The sequence below is a fragment of the Pinus tabuliformis genome, chromosome 2_2, assembly GCF_031772625.1.
Source record: "Pinus tabuliformis cultivar Carrire ecotype Pingquan chromosome 2_2, CPIR1, whole genome shotgun sequence".
In the NCBI taxonomy this organism is placed as follows: Eukaryota; Viridiplantae; Streptophyta; class Pinopsida; order Pinales; family Pinaceae; genus Pinus; species Pinus tabuliformis.
In genome coordinates this window covers 1127313165-1127330109 of record NC_142300.1, presented here as the reverse complement: position 1 = coordinate 1127330109, position 16945 = coordinate 1127313165, and positions in this window count along the sequence as shown.

Below are 16945 nucleotides of genomic sequence, written 5' to 3'. Positions count from 1 at the left end.
TCACTAAACCCAATTTTGAGTGATATATCAAAGTTGATGAGATATTTAGAAGAATGGTAAATCTGGAGATACCAAGTGAGCAGAGGTTTTGGGCGTGGGATCCCCCAAGGGCAGTTTTTGGGCTTAAAACCCATATTTTGGTCCAATTTTTATAATCCAAATGTAAAGACTCCGCAATTTGTGGTCGTGGAGCACGTAGATGTTAAAGAGTCATAGGGTTGTCTGCCCTTATTTTGATAATGTAATGTCGGTTGTAAAATATCTACCCATGGTCCGCGGACCATGGGATTGTATAAATAGAGCGAAGCTCTAAGTAGTAAAAAGACACGAAGAAATCAATGATGAAGATGTATGAGAGATAGCTTTGAATTAGAAGTCTAAGTTTTGGGTTGTAGCGTAGGTAGAGGCTCTATAGCTGAGTGCGTAGAGGCCTAAAAGTCCGCAGCTGAGTGCACAGACCCCTATAGCTGAGTGCGCAGGGCGAGTCGAGTCTGTAATCATATGGAATTATCAATAAAGAGAAGTATTCTATAATTTCTGCGTCTTTATTTCTTGTTTATGCATCTGTTATATTGGGTATGAATTTCACTTCTAATGCTTATATGATGCGTGAATGTGTATAACTGTATTGGTTAAGTGAACGCAAGTAAGAACATATGTTTACGTGAAGCTAACTAAGATCTGTTAATAAGATAAGTAAGATACTTAGCTTAGTTTGGGAGATATCGCAGTTCCCTGCCATAACAACATGAAATCATATCAGCCCCTGGTTAGGGTTGCACGGAAGTCGATTGTAACATTTCGTGAAGGTACTTAAAGGTAGAGTAGAGGGATAAGCAACATGCGTGAAGACAGGTATAGTTGTAAAAAAATGACATCACATCCATCTCAAGGGTGCGGAAACTTGGTTCTAGCATCCCCCCATATTGCTTCGGGTGAGACTTTAGTCCACGCTCCACAGGCTGATGCCAAAAGGGCCAGTAGTGTAGGGATTTTTTTGGCTAAATAATGCTAAACCTGGGTCAGGCCCCCATAAGCCAACAAATGGTTCCATTACCAGGACCAAAATCTACATGAGAGATGTGTGATGTCGTATCACTGGAATCCAACTAAGAAAGAAATTGAATGTTGGTTGGATAGAAGGATTCACGAGTTCGCGGGGCAGGAGAATAGAAACTCGCTACTGTCAAAAGAACAGTGGTTGGACCAATACATGTATACGGAGATCCACGAAATCTTTTTCACCTCTTTCCCTACTGAGCTATACCAATGGATCGTGAAGCTAGTAGATAGCCAAGGAAGGTGGAAACTTGACAGTCCTATTGTGTGGACCCAAGAGCTAGTGCGATGGTTGGAAGCATTGGAGGATAAGATCGCACGCACAATCGATCATTAGCTCAATTGCATCATAGGAGGATTTGTTATTGAGTTTGCGGTCGACACCTTAGTCAGCTATAGTAAGGCAGAGCGACACTTTTTCAAAGGACTGCAAGGTAAGTACGTAAAATCTCTGAATACTTGGATTAACATGCTTTTGTTTGAAAAATGGGTTATGTAGTTACCTTGATGTTTGGGACTACGCGAAGTGGAAAAAGTTACAGAGACGAAGGAAATAAGGGTCTGGAGTATAGCCCCTTGATTTCACCACCACGAAGGGACGAAAAAGGGATAGCGATGGTCTCTCTACAAAGTGCTATTCAATTGATAAGATAGGGCTTTTTGTGAATACCACCTCCACCCACACCACCTCCATATTCATCTCCATCACCTCCAACTTCACCCGTACCACCTTCACCACCACTGCGATTCAATATGGCAAAGACAATGAAGTTGCCTTTGTTCAAAGGCTTGGGAAATGAGGACTCAAACCAATTCTGCTTTGTTGTGAGAGCTGTATGGGAGGCTCAAGGTGTTACAAATGATAACATAAAGAAGGCGACACTGGTCAGTGCTCTACAAGATCACGCATTGACCTAGTATTTTAAGTACTCCAGCGATAACCTGAATGCTAGAGTAGTGGACATCCAAGCAGCACTAAATAGGGAATTTAGCAGGCCTAAATCTGAAGCGCAGTCGATTGTGGGATTCAAAGAGATCACAATGCTACCAGGCAAGATGCCTTGGGAACTAGATCAGAGGCTGAAATGTACGATCCGTGAAGCGAACATGAATTTGACAGATGGACAACATCGCGAGTGGTTTGTGGCTTCACTACTACCACATTGAAGGAGCGCGCTATCGCGGTAGAAGATAACAACTCAGGCAGAGGCCTTGGAGATTGCCATAAGACTACATGAGACCCCCAAGGATAATTTTAGGGGCGAATGTTCACCCTTTGGCGAAATTAAGGGGTTTTAAATTTTTAGTGGGCGAATATTTTGTATCATAGTACATTTTTACAAATCACCTCAAATAGCCCACCTTATTTTAAGGGAGAGGGTAAAAAAGGTAAATTTAGCCCTTGAAATTAGGACTTACAACCTTCCATTCGCCCATTTTCAAGAATAGGTTTTATTTAAGTGAATCCATTCGCCCATTTTCAAGAATAGGTTTTATTTAAGTGAATCCTATGGGCCAAATACCATATTTATAAAAGAGGTATGGTAAATTAATAAAAATATAAATAAATGAGAGGTATGGTAAATAAATAAAACATTTTTTATATTTACTCCATAAGTCACCTTATATACATGTAAGGGTGTAAAAAAATAAAAATATAAGTAAAGTGGAGGTATGGTAAATAAATAAAACGTCTTTTTATATTTACTCAAAAGGTATGGTAAATAAATAAAAATATAAATAAACTAGACTTATCGTAAATAAATAAAACCTCTTTTTATATTTAGTCCATAACCCTCGTTCTATTTATGAAGGCTCAAGAAAGAGGTTTTATTTAAGTGAATCCTATTGGCCAGATACTATATTTGTAAAAGAGGTATGGTAAATTAATAAAAATATAAATAAACGAGAGGTATGGTAAACAAATAAAACATTTTTTTATATTTACTCCATAAGTCACCTTATATTTACGAACACTCAAAAAATGGGTTATATTTAGGTGAAACCTATGGCCAAAATACTATGGGACAAATACCATGGACTAGATTATTATTAATACCATGCAAAAAACCATTATTAACCCTAATATTAGAATTAATAAAAATAAAAATGGCACATGGTATTGACCCATGGTATTCACCTGGAATATAGCCTATTTAAATGGGGGAATTAAACCCGCATGTAGCCTATGCTAAGATTCACTAGGACTTTACAAATTTTTATTATTTAGTGAAAGACTCGCCAAGATCTTACAAGATTTTATAATTGAGTAAAATATTCGCCATGCCTGGTGAGAGATTCGCCAAAAAAGTATATATACATATTATATTATTGATAAAATCGCCTTCCATTTTTCCTATATACCATGGAGATTCGCCCATTTATTATATTTATAAATTTAGGGGGGGTTCTTAAAATTTTCCCTAGAGACCTCGATGCAGGATCCTAATCTAGGAGTTCAGCAGATCCATGCACAACTGAAGAATTTGTGCCTTGAGATGCAAAGCTTGAAGCAAGATAGGATGGTTCGACTAGAGGTACGCGAAGAAGTATGCTACATGAAATGCAAGAGTTAGGGTCATGACAAAGACCACTGCCCAGTCTTTACAAATTACCTTGCAAGAGGAGGATCGATGCCTTTAAGGCTGGAAGCTCAAGCAGGACCTAGTGTGGTGCCTGCTTTATGGCGCGCTATATGTCAGGTAGATGGAAAACATGCTACAGATAACTATCACTTGCTACATAAGTATTTGAAAACGTCGCAACAGTTGTTCTGTAGTTTTTGCAGATCGATAGGACATGGTGCACGTACCTGCAGGAGCTATGAATTGATGATGGGAACTCCCACCTAGAGGGTTTAGGCTGAAGCGCGGCCCCTTGGCCAGAATGCAGGAATGGCACAGATAGGATTTCAGGGGCGCGGATGAGGACGAGGTGGAGGAGGACCTAGTAGAGGTCGTAGATAGTTGATCTACTACAATTATGGAGGGCCAGGACACTATGCCCATGATTGCACTAATCCAACATGCCTGTCGTGCAAGCATTGCACGTTGTTTGATCATGAAATAGAAGATTGTCCTACGCTGATAGCCAAGATACGTGACAAATGAGTGCTACCACCTCCCCCGACTCAGAACCTGTAGATGATTAGTTCTGAGCTGCACGAGGAAGATTTGAACGTAAATATAGTCCTCCGAAGTGGAATTGCGATGGGAGATGACATGGGGAAACAACCGGAAGATAGTACATGGGTTCGCAAAGCCCTGGCGAAAGAGGTCGAGTTCGATTTGGAGCACGCTTGAGAAACCTTCATGGAAGCGAAGAAGAGCTTCACTGAGGCCTCCACTTCAGGAAGCAAGGATAAACTAGAGCTGGAGATGGACCCCTCTATGCTGACAACTTTCCTCGAAGCCTGTATGAAGTTATTGCATGATAGTAAGGCTATAAAAGGGTTACCAGAACTTACCAATATATGTGGTGGGACCGCGCCAGGTGAAATGCATTTAGTCTGCAAGATCGGAAAGCATAAAACAAGGAAAAGGCATGAAATGAGACTCACCATGCAGATCGGAGAATACGAAATGGATCAAGTCATTTTGAATTTGGGATCAAATGTGAATGTTCTACTGAAACAGAAATGGGAGCGAATGGGGAGACCTGCACTGCAATGGTCTCCAATTAAGCTAAGGATGGTGAATCAACAGAAAATAATACCCATGGGGCGGCTTCAGGGAGTGACCATGGATATTGAGGAAGCAAGCGCGTTAGCAGATTTTGAAGTAATAGAGATTGTTGATGACAACAATCCCTACCCCACGCTCTTGGGAATTGACCAGGATATTGATATGAATGAGGTAATCAATCTGAAGAAGTGAAAAATGATCTTTGAGAACAAATCACTGTGCGTAATAATACCCCTGGATCATGCTGAAGGATTGCGCTATACAGAGCTGGTCCACGATTATTAGAGTGATGATGATCTGGAATGCATCTATAGGATAACAGTGTGAGACCAAGATTGGGTGAATCCCACTGTGGATGGGAGGATTACATGGGAGTGCGAGAGTTCCTACACTTTGGACTCCAACGAAGAAGTAGAATGGTGGCAAAATCGGTTACGCAAAGTAACTATGCTGAATTGCAACATGATGACCTAGTCGCTGTGATGTGTGTCATTAGAGGAAATAAATTTTCCTACTTATGATGGCCTGAATGAGGTAGATACCTCTTTGGATGCATTTGAGAAGGATGTTTCAGAAAAGTAATGCTTCTAGGCCTTGGACTGGGCACTGCGCGCTACGCCCACAAGATGGTGGGGTACGCACAAGGGGAGTTTTGATGATTAACGAGAATGTAGGAAAATGATGCCAACACAGTTTGGGAAGCCTAAGATGTGACTGATAGATAAGTACGAGGGGCAGAATGATCCACGCACGCATCTGGCCAAATGGACACAGGCTTATGAAGAAAAGCCACAACCTGAGTGGGTTCACCTATTCTGTCATACCCTAGATGTTATCCCAATGAACTGGTATGTAGAAACAGAGCTTCGCCATGGGACAGGTGAATGGGATATCCTGCGTGAAGGATTCATGATGACATTTAGTTTTGAGGATGGGTTTGATGGTATTGATGAAGCGCTACAAGAGGTGAAAGCAACCATCTTTAGGATACCGCAGGATCCTTTAGACCTGACGCAGCCTGAATGGGCTACTCAGCTGAGTCACGCGCTGGAATGTTATAATGTAACTGCTGAAGAAGGAGACGAGGATCTGTGGAAGATTAACATTCTAAAGGTAGAAGGCCACTGCGAAGTTCAGGGACCACCGATTTCGAACCCTGATATAACTGCGCCAGTGAAAACTAGACAGGTGAAAATTGGTACGGAGGTAGAACCCATGTTCGTGAAGAATGGAGACTACTGGGACGACGCGACAATGGATTAGGTCGCTAAATTACTCTAGGAATATCAGGACTTATTCCCTACCAATTTTACGGATTTGAGAGGAATAATCGGAGACCTGGGAGTGATGAAGATCACGCTAAATCCTGACGTGAAGCCAGTTAAGCAGAGGCCTTACCGCCTAAATCCGAAATACAAGGAGAAGGTTCGCTTAGAGCTACACAAAATTCTAGGAGCAGGCATTATTGAGCCAGTGGAAGAGTTCGATTGGGTAAGCCCAATGGTGGTGCAGGAGAAGAAGCAAAAGGATGAGATAAGGATATGCGTGGATCTTAGAAAGTTGAATGACTCCTGTGTGCATGAGCCTTTCCCAACTCCATTCACAGATGGCGTGTTGGACAATGTAGGTGGCCAGGAAGCATAATCCTTCACTGATGGGTTCTCTAGGTACCACCAAATCAAAATCGCGCTGGAGGATATGAACAAGACAACGTTCATGACTAAGTGGGGTTGCTTTCAATATACTATAATGTCATTTGGGTTGAAGAATGTGCCTGCTATCTTTTCACGCGTGGTTGTTGCGGCATTCAAGGAATTTATTCATAAGTTCCTGGAGGTCTATTTTGATGACTGGACTATATTTGGACTAGTTAAGCACCATGTAGCGAGCTTGCGCTTGATGTTGGATACCTGTCGAAGATACCAGATCATGCTCAACCTTAAGAAGTGTCTGTTTTGCGTTCCTTTTGGGAACCTATTGGGACATGTGGTTTGCAGACAAGGGCTGATGGTAGACCCCGCGAAGATCGCGATGATTCTGAAATTGGAAACGCCGTAGAGTGTGAAACAACTATGCACTATCTTGGGACATACGGGATATTACAGAAAGTTTATCAAAGGCTATGCCCAGATCACTGCATCGATGGGAAAATTATTGAAGAAGGATGCCTCTTTCTGTTGGAACGATGACTGTAAGAAAATCTTTCATATATTAAAAGAAAAGATGGTTACCACGCTGATTCTAGTCTTGCCGGACTGGAAGAAAGAATTTCATGTACATGTTGACACGTCCTGTATAGCATTGGGAGCAATACTAACACAATATGGCAGAGAAGCCTTGGAACACCCTATCGCGTTCACAAGCCGCAGATTATCCAAAGCAGAAAAGAACTATTCCACCACTGAACGTGAGGGGCTAGCAATGGTGTATGCACTCCAAAAGTATCGACACTACTGCTAGGGGGCGACTTTAAGATGTATACAGATCACTCTGTGGTGAAGTACCTGGTCAATAAGCCTATGTTGGGGGGGCACATCTGCAGATGGATTTTATTGTTCCAGGAATATGATTTTGAAGTTGTTGTAAAGCTTGGATGATTAAACGTGGGACCAGACCACCTGTCGCGCATTGAGACATGGGAGGAACCCATTAGTTTGGAGGAAGGATTACCTGATGCAAAAATTTTTGTTGTGTGCATCGCGGATGGACATTTCAAGGATATAATACACTTCCTAACAACTGGAACTGCGTCAGAAGGATACTCTGTCCAACAAAAGAAGGAATTAGTGGTGCGCGCGACAGATTTTTCTGTCATTGCTGGGCATCTATACAATATGGGGAATGATGAAATACTGCGAAGGTATGTACCTGAGTTTGAACGAAGCAGCATCCTCGTGGACACTCATGGGGGCGCCGCAGGAGGACATTATGTAGGGACAACAACCACGCATAAGATTCTACACGCAGGGTTGTGGTGGCCAACCCTTCATCATGATTCAAAAGCATATTGCAAGGCGTGCAACGTATGTCAAAGAATAGGTAAGCCATCGTAGAGGCATGAAATGCCTTTGAATCCACAAATGACATTGCAACCTTTCAAAAAGTGGGCAAAAGATTTTGTAGTACCTATTCAGCCCCATGGAAAGATAGGCGCGAGGTACATTATCACTGTGATAGAGTATTTGACTTGTTGGGAAGAAGCACAACTGGTGAAAGATTGCACGGGCGCGATCGCCGCGAATTTTCTATTTGAAAATGTACTGATGTGATTTGGATGCCCAAACATTTTGATGAGTGATAGGGGTACGCACTTTCCGAACGAGACGATCAACGCACTCATGGAATAATTTTAGGTGTATCACAAAAAGAGCACACCTTATCATCCACAGGCTAACGGGACAGTGGAGGCATTCAACAAAGTGCTTGAAAATGAGCTGACCAAAGTATGCAATGCTCAGCGAAGTGATTGGGACCTACACATACATGCAATATTATGGGCTTATCGGACGATGTGTAAGAAGTTAACATGACATACATCCTTTAGGCTGGTATATAGGGTTGAAGCAGTGATTCCTTTGGAATACATCGTACCTAGTCTACGCATAACAGTGCTCACTAGTATGACAGATCATGGAGCCCTGGAAGAGAGGCTTAAGTAGTTGGATGAGCTAGAAGAAGAGAGAGTTTTGGCTGTATTTCACCAGCAGGTCCAAAAGCAGCGTGAAAAGGCGTGGCACAGTCGACATATTAAGCTGTGCTCCTTTAAGGTGAATGACATGGTGCTATGATATGATAGTAAGTTTGATAAATATCTAGGGAAACTCATAATGCATTAGCTGGGGCTGTATGTTATTAAGGCGATTACCGACGGTGGCGCGGTCCAGCTAGTTAAGTTAAATGGAGATCCCTTCCCAGGAAAAGTGAATGGAGGCCATTTGAAGCCATACACAGGTGGCTCGGCCATCTGACTATCTAAAAAAAGCACAGTCTTAGCACTCTAGGTAGCTGAAAGGAGGCATGGGACTATAAACTACACTGCCCGGAAGCTGCATGATTTCAGGACTGCATGAAACAGCGAAATGTCATAGGGTCCACGACAGCGCGAAGACAACTGCGCTAGCGCACAGGTCTGCAAGAAAGTGACCCTTAAAGTCACTATTGATGATTTGATGGTTGGTTTGAGGCCAAATGGTGCAGGCGGCAGGCATTTAAGGTGAATTTTATGGGCTAGATTATTGAAAATCTGCCGCCAATCTAGCATTAATGAGCCGAATGTGGGGGGAATGGTCGAATTCAAATTCAAAAGGCCCTATAAATTACAAGTGGCTATCCAGTGAAAAACACTTGGCATTTTGAGAACTGAGTTGTTGCGCATTCATGTATACATGAACCGAGACCTATTCGAGACCCTGAAAGCAAATTCATTGTTTGAGCAACTACCAGAGACACTACAAGAATTGTGGAATAGCACTATGTCATCACCCGTAGAATCCATGGAAACAAAAGTAATGATAGCCGAAGAAGCTGCGTAGGAAATTGCTATAGTAGAAGCCCCAGAGAGTGTTGGAATAATTGTTGAGGTCCCTCAATCACCTAGAACACTATGACTTAAGAAAGATAAGCAGGCTATGATCCCGGTGCGTGTCTCACCACGAAATCCACAGAGGACCAAGCTCACCTTGTAGCAAAAGGGGAAGGCCATTAATATGGAGGTTGACGAGGAGGAGTCTGAAGAAATCCTGGTGGAGGAGGAGGACGAAGAAATAGAAGTTGAAACCCAGGGTGCGGACTCAATTACCAGGCTACCAGAATATGTTTCTCCGTACAAGGGCAAAGCCAAGGTGCCAAATGACATAGATAAGAGAAAGAGCTCTCTGCAAACTCCGCTGCTCCTTGACGATATTGTTTTTTAGGGACCGCACTTGGGGCGGGTTCCTATGTCAAAGTTTGAAGATTGGGACCTCGCAGACCAAGAGAAGTTCCCACCTTTAGCAACTGAGAAGCTAATGCACCAGAGGATTGACGCAACTCTTAGAACAATTCAATTGGAGCCATGGACATGGCTCAAAGGTGTAGAGAAAGTCAGGTTGCTTAACCTACTCTGGGTGCCACATTACCACCGCGCCCCAGTGACCATCTTCGTCATTAGGCAACTGCTCTTCTTGGTGCATGATGGGTGTTTGTGGCTGGAGGAGCCCATTCCCATCACAGACCATTTGATTCATCAAATTACATGGCTGCCGTTCTCAGGGGAAGATCCAGCCAATATTTCCAAAGGAAAAGGTGGTGAGTTGGCCCTCGCAGAAGCGATGAAGAAGAGGTTAAAGTTGGAGAAGAAGAAGCAAGGATATGCCATCTCTAGCATTAAAAACCCTGCAGTCAAGGTTACGACACAAATCCTAGCAAGGAAAGTGATGCAGAAGTGCCGCGCGGATGAGGTGCCCATGCCCATGGTTGCACTAGCGGCCCAATGTGTAGAAGAGGTCCAGTTTAACTGGGTGAACTATTTATGTGGCGAGTTCCTTGTGAACTATTGCGAGGCACATGAGTAGGGAAAAATGTTTCATTACGCGTGGCTCATGTTGTCGATCGTACTGTTGGCATGGGAGCTGCCTGAACATAGCCAGTTCCCATCGGTCACACTGGACCTTCGAGAGGCAGAGAAGTATGCTTCACTGTGGGCAACCAAGGATGTGCAACAGATAAAAGAAAGCAAGATATTTTGGATATCAATGGAGATGAATATCCGGATGGGGATCAATCGCAAGTTGTAGTTGTCACCCATAGTATACGCTAGTATGAAGAGATTTGGAGAGTTCAAAGCAAATTTCGACCATGGTTTTATCATGGCGTAGAAGGACCCTACAAAGACATGGGATAACCTCCCATATCCAGCAAGAGATGATGTGATCTTTGCAGTTCCTGAGTCTTGGCCGCTAGAGTGGTGTGCTCTAGCTGGCTCTGCGGTGGAAAATGACAAGTCCACCACGCAGTGCAAGAAGGAAGAGACAAAGCTTCGAATGGCACAACTGGCAGAGAAGCACAGAAAAGAGGAAGCAGAGGCTAATGCCTTGGTAGTGCATGACGCCGTGACAGTGACAGAACAACAGAAAACAGGGGAAGAAGAGTGCGAAGGATAGAAGTCACCTTCGCCTAGCACTGAGGTAGAAATAGAGATAGAAAAAGGTGGTAGGGACCTGCAGATGATGTCCACCCAACTCAAGCGTCAGCGACCATGAGAGAAGATAGGGCCACGAAACAAAACAAAGGCATGAAAGATGTCCTTCGACCTAATCACCCACACTAAAGGGGATTTGCATGAAATTGGAGAAACGGTGAGGGATGTCACCACAGAGGCCCTCCAACAATTTGAAGAACAATAACAGCTGGTATTGGGGGATCTTCGAACAGAAATGCAGGGGTTTCAGGTTCGCACTCCAGAGGTTGGTACAATGTCCACCAGCCTCGCGATCGGCACTTCAGCTACCAAGGAGATGTTGCGCACAAGGGTGACCAACGCGGTATGACTACCTAATAGGGAGCTCAGTATAGAAAATGAGGCCAATAAGCATAGGGTTAGCAGTCTGAAAGGGGTAGGATTGAACATGGCCAGAGGGACCTGCAGATGATGTCCACCCAACTCAAGCGTCAGCGACCATGAGAGTAGACAGGGCCATGCAGGAAAACGAAGGCATGAGAGACGTCCTTCGACCCAATCACCCACACTAAAGGGGATTTGCATGACATTGGATAAATGGTGAGGGATGTCAGCACAGAGGCCCTCCAACAATTTGAATAATGAAAATAGCTGGTATTGGGGGCTCTTCAAACAGAACTACAGGAGCTGCAGGTTCGCACTCCACGGGCTGGCACAGTGTCCACCAGCCTCACGATCGGCACTTCAACTGCCAAGGAGATGCTGCGCACAAGGGTGACCAGCGTGGTACAACTACCTGATGGGGCGATCACTATATAGAATGAGACCAAAAAGCATAGGGTTAGCAGTTTGAAAGGGGTATGATTGAACATGGTCGTGCTCCCTCGAGAGATGCTCTACCTCTTATAGGATGGAGTCACCACGGAACTCAGGGCCCGGGAGAGTCACGCTCTACAGGTGATGAGCGAGCAGCGCATCAACATCGAGCAGCTAGGCTTGCAGCACAACGAAGCAGTAGAGAAAAATAAGTAGATAACATAGGTTGTTGAGGAAGCCTACCAGATGGTCCTGGAGTTGGACATTTAGGCAGAAGAACTGGTGGAGGCGCGTGTCCACAAATTGGCCACAGGGGCACACGACGCTTGAGCAGAAATGTCCAGGGTTCAGTTGGAGCTGAACTTACAGATCGTAGAACTACAGTTGAAGGCTCAGCCTTCAACTCTGCCGAAGATCAGGGAAAAATGTACCACCACTGTTACAACAACAATGGCAGTCGTTGATAGTGCAGCGGCAGACTACATGTAGCTTTTCAAATAGTCATTCGAGGTCCTAACCACCCTGCAGGAGGATCCAAATGTAGAGCGCCTAGAGACAGAGGCGCGTGAGCTCCAACAAAGGTATGACGAGGTAAAAGGGATCACGTAGATGGTTTCCCTTACACAAAGGCTTGTATGGATGTAGGAGGCAAAGGTGCTCAAGGAATAGGTGGATGTTGTTCGGCACAAAGAAGTGGTCTTAAAAGTGCTCCTATAGCCATGGATAGATGAGGCTTACGCGATCACATCCTCCATTGAAGGCAAGCTCGTGAAACTATAGGCAGCTCAACAGAATATTCAGAGCAGCAGTTTAGTAGCAGTCACCGAATAGCGCATGGAAGAAGTCTAAGAGGCGACCACTCAGTACGCTGTTGACGTTGCGATTATCCAAACAGAGCTAGGAGGTCTTCGCGCTAAGATCTTTGCACCTGTAGAGTGACTTGAGGGCGAGTCACGATGTTTGTGTTGGGGGATTGTTGGGCGTGGGATCCCCCAAGGGTCATTTTGGGGCTTAAAACCCATATTTTGGTCCAATTTTTGTAATCCAAACGTAAAGACTCCGCATTTTGTGGTCGCCTAGCGCGTAGATGTTAAAGAGTCATAGGGTTTCCCGCCCTTATTTTTATAATGTAATGTCGGTAGTTAAAGATCTACCCATGGTCCGCAGACCATGGGATTGTATAAATAGAGTGAAGCTCTAAGTAGTAAAAAGACACAAAGGAATCATTGATCGAAGATGTATGAGAGATAGATCTGAAGTAGAAGTCTAAGTTTTGGGTCATAGCATAGGTAGAGGCTCTACAGCTGAGTGCGTAGAGGCCTAGAAGTCTGCAACTGAGTGCGCAGACCCCTATAGCTGAGTGCATAGGGCGGGTCGAGTTTGTAATGATCTGGAATTATCAACAAAGAACTTTTCTATAATTTTTATGTCTTTATTTCCTGTTTATGCATCTATTATATTGGGTATGAATTTCACTTCTAATGCTTATATGATGCGCGAATGTGTATAATTGTATTGGTTAAGTGAACGCAAGTAAGAACATCTATTTACGTGAAGCTAACTAAGATCTATTAATAAGATAATTAAGATACTTAGCTTAGTGTTACGGGAATAACTGCCATAGGGCTTTGGGTTAGAACCCCAAAAGAGCAGAAGTAAACTACAACAAGAAATACTCATACAACTCAGGAAAAATGCTTATATAAACAAACTACGTAAGAGTGACCGTACCTAGATTTCATTCATTCGAGTAGGTCCCACATGGTTCAGACCCTCTGCAACTCCCGATGTTCCTCAAACCTGAAAATCATCCAATTTGAACATACATAGTAGTATAGAAGTAAAGCATATTCATGAAATTTTACTTTATATCATATAAGCAAATGATTGATCATACATCAAAACAACATTCATATATGAATTACAACATAATTTGATGCATAAACAAAGTTAATTTCGAAAACAAGACAACATTTCTTTTATTGCAGTAAGCTATAAATAACATGGAGAGAATTCCCCTGAGTCTTCTTCTTCCGGCTCCAAGAGGAACCACCCTCCGGATTCATCCTATCCCAGCCTTCAACAATCTTCTTCCATAACCAACACCATGATATCTCAAGCAAGAGGGATAATATCTATAATCAAGGAAACAAGGGTTTCCTGAAGCTTGGGGAAGTGCATGAGGCACAGGGATTCATCAGACTCAGTCAGGGATAATCTTAGTATAATAACTCTATCTCGTCTCCTCCTCTAGGCCTTCCCATAGAAGTCTATTTATAATTATCCCAATTAGTTTTTTTATTTTGGAAACAATTGGGAACAAGTTTGGCCATAGGCAATAGGAGGTAATCAACAGTTAAAACCTATGAAATCCACCCATAGTTAAGGAAATTTATTTTTTTTAAGTGTTTTAACACATATATGCGGGTTGGGTATTGACTAACCCGTGTGTACACGCTTTTATCTCAGGGAAAAGTAGCGTATAGGGAATAAAACACTGTTTTTAATATATTTGGACCAAGTCTGGAAGGAGGGGTTTCCCTAGGCCATAAACCAAGCATCACAAATACCAAGGGTGATAAATGGTGCTATAACAGATGCCCCTTAATATATGAGGTCAGAAGGGGTACATGATGACTGAAATGTATTAAGTGTATGGAAAGAATCTTGTCGAAACTGAGAAGGACTTCACTAGAATTCAGCTTGCCAAGCCATCAAAAGAGATCAAAAAGAAAATGTTGTCTGAGGCGGGCATACCCATGCTTAGAGAAAGTAAAGCATGTCTGCATATCAAGTATAAGCGGATCCAATATGTATACAAGTATAAAGAAATGAAAGTACATAATGGATCATCTGATCGTGATCGAAAAAGTACATGTCTGGAGATCACATATAAGAAGACGATCAATGATGTTGAAGGATGAAGCTAATTACTGATGTCAAAAGCTGATCCCAATAGTACCAAATGAACATGATGGAATAAAATGATACTACATCGCAACTTGGATGCCAGAATATAAGATGTTGCTATGAAGAACTGCAACATATACGGTGGATGGTGTCAACTAGCAGCAACATGAGCAACTAACAAGTGAACCAAAACATGCTGATGTAACCCGAGGTCTTCACTGACCGCCACGGTACATTTCTACACAATGGGAATAAATGATCTGAGGTTGACCACGTGAGAAATCATTTGATTACTGGTTATTGACGTATACCATTAACAAACACGAGACTACTCACCGATAATGAAAATGAGAGTCAAGGTACCCAGTACAATCTTACAAGTGCGAATAAATGAGCTGAGGTCGAACACTTGGAAGAATCTATCAATCAGGGGACAATGATGGTTTCCCACTGTTGATAGTGAAGGAATCTACCACTGATGACTGCAAACCCCAAGGTACTACCAGATGGAATCTAGATCTTTGCCCCAGAGCAAATGAGCTGTAGTCAATAGGAAAAGATCCACTAGAGGGAAGGCATTAAGGCATCCTTCATCAATCTAGAATGAATGTAACCCATAGGCTAATAATGTGGAAGGAATCAGATGAAAAAGATGTAGTAACCCAACTGAAGCACGTTTTTGGTGTACATAAGATGTAGCTAGCGCATGATAGAAACCCTCTGAACCAACCAATAATGAAAGCTGACACAGAGGCAAGGAATCCACCAATAGGGTCAAATGGAAACAAAGGCACTGCACGAATCCCAATGTGTGATAATGAAAGCTGATGTTGAACACAAGGGAAACCGCTCAGTCAAAGACCCATGATACTTATCAATGTTTAGCACAAGGTGACCTATTAATAATGAAAATAGGGCTAGGGTATGGCTCTAGGCCTGCCCTCAGAGCAATATGTCATCGTCGATAAGGACAAGACCTGCCCGCAAGAAGTCAATGGAGACCTTCTCAAACTGGCACGAGCAAAGGACCAATATAACTGATGTGATGAAAAAAATGACATTGACAACCAAGGATGGCCGACTAAAAAATAGGTCAGGAGACACCGCAGAGAGGCCGACTCAGGCTTACTTCCCTTGAACAAAAGCACGACTCAATGATGACTATATGGCAGCATATGATAACTCTGTATAAGTTCATCATGCAAGAGGCATGAGAAAAATCTCCATATGATTGGAAGAGGTAACCAATCGGAGGAGTACTGACTCAATAACAAGGTTAAGGCGTACTGTTATCGGGAAAACTAGTGTCTATTCAGAACTGCTAGTCCCACTAAGATGGGTAGCTATCTTAGAAACAAACAAACTAAAGTCACTTGTGTTTTCCTTTACGAGAGATAGATGAAAAAGAAGCAGAGAGTACCAACCTCAGTCTTTCGCTTGGTCCCTTGCTTGTTTCCTTTCCCCTTTGACAGAATCTCGCCACTCCTTCCTTACTTGTCCCGCTTTAAAGAGCACCTGTAGAGTCACGGAAGCATAATACCATCAAAGCATAGAGATCTATCACTGTAAACAATATAGGATCAGATATATATTGACCATACAAATGCATATATCAACACAATATTTAGAGATACACATGAATATGGAGGAAAACTCAAATAGCTTTATTGATAGAAGTAGTAGAAGAGAGGATTACAACCACTTGGTCTGACCCAATGCCATCCTCCCAGCTTGAAAGCCCTCTTCACCTCATACAAAGCAAGATCACCCAACAATGTCTTCAAAGAGAAACCAACAGCACTTCTTTGCAAATTACAAAATTCCAACCTCTGGATCTCTGGGATGAGGGATCCATATATAGATGTTTGCAGGGGGGTGAGTCAGGTTCTGGGATTTTGATTAGTGTCATCTCTCTGATAGTTCTTGGTTCCACTTGGAGATTTCATGATCTCTTACTCATCATTGGGCAAATTCAGAGAGGCAAGTGTCAAATGACAAGCTTCTAGAAGATTCTCGGGGTCTCCACCTAGCAAACTGCTTGTGCCATTTGTCTGTTCTCACTCATCGCACCCTACAGAAGGGCTTTCCAGTATGCATTGCACTTTTTGCATGTGGCAGGTGAGATGCATCGCACCCTTAGCACTGGGCAGTCTGTATGGTCCTGATTTGACCAGTTCTTAGTAGTTTTTCATGGAGAACTTCTGGGAGATGATGTAATCAGCTGACCTTGCTCCTTTAGGGTATGAAACAACACTTTTAGGGACTTAGAAGCCCTTGGTTTATGGACATATGTGATTGGGGTTGCAGTGACCAAATATGT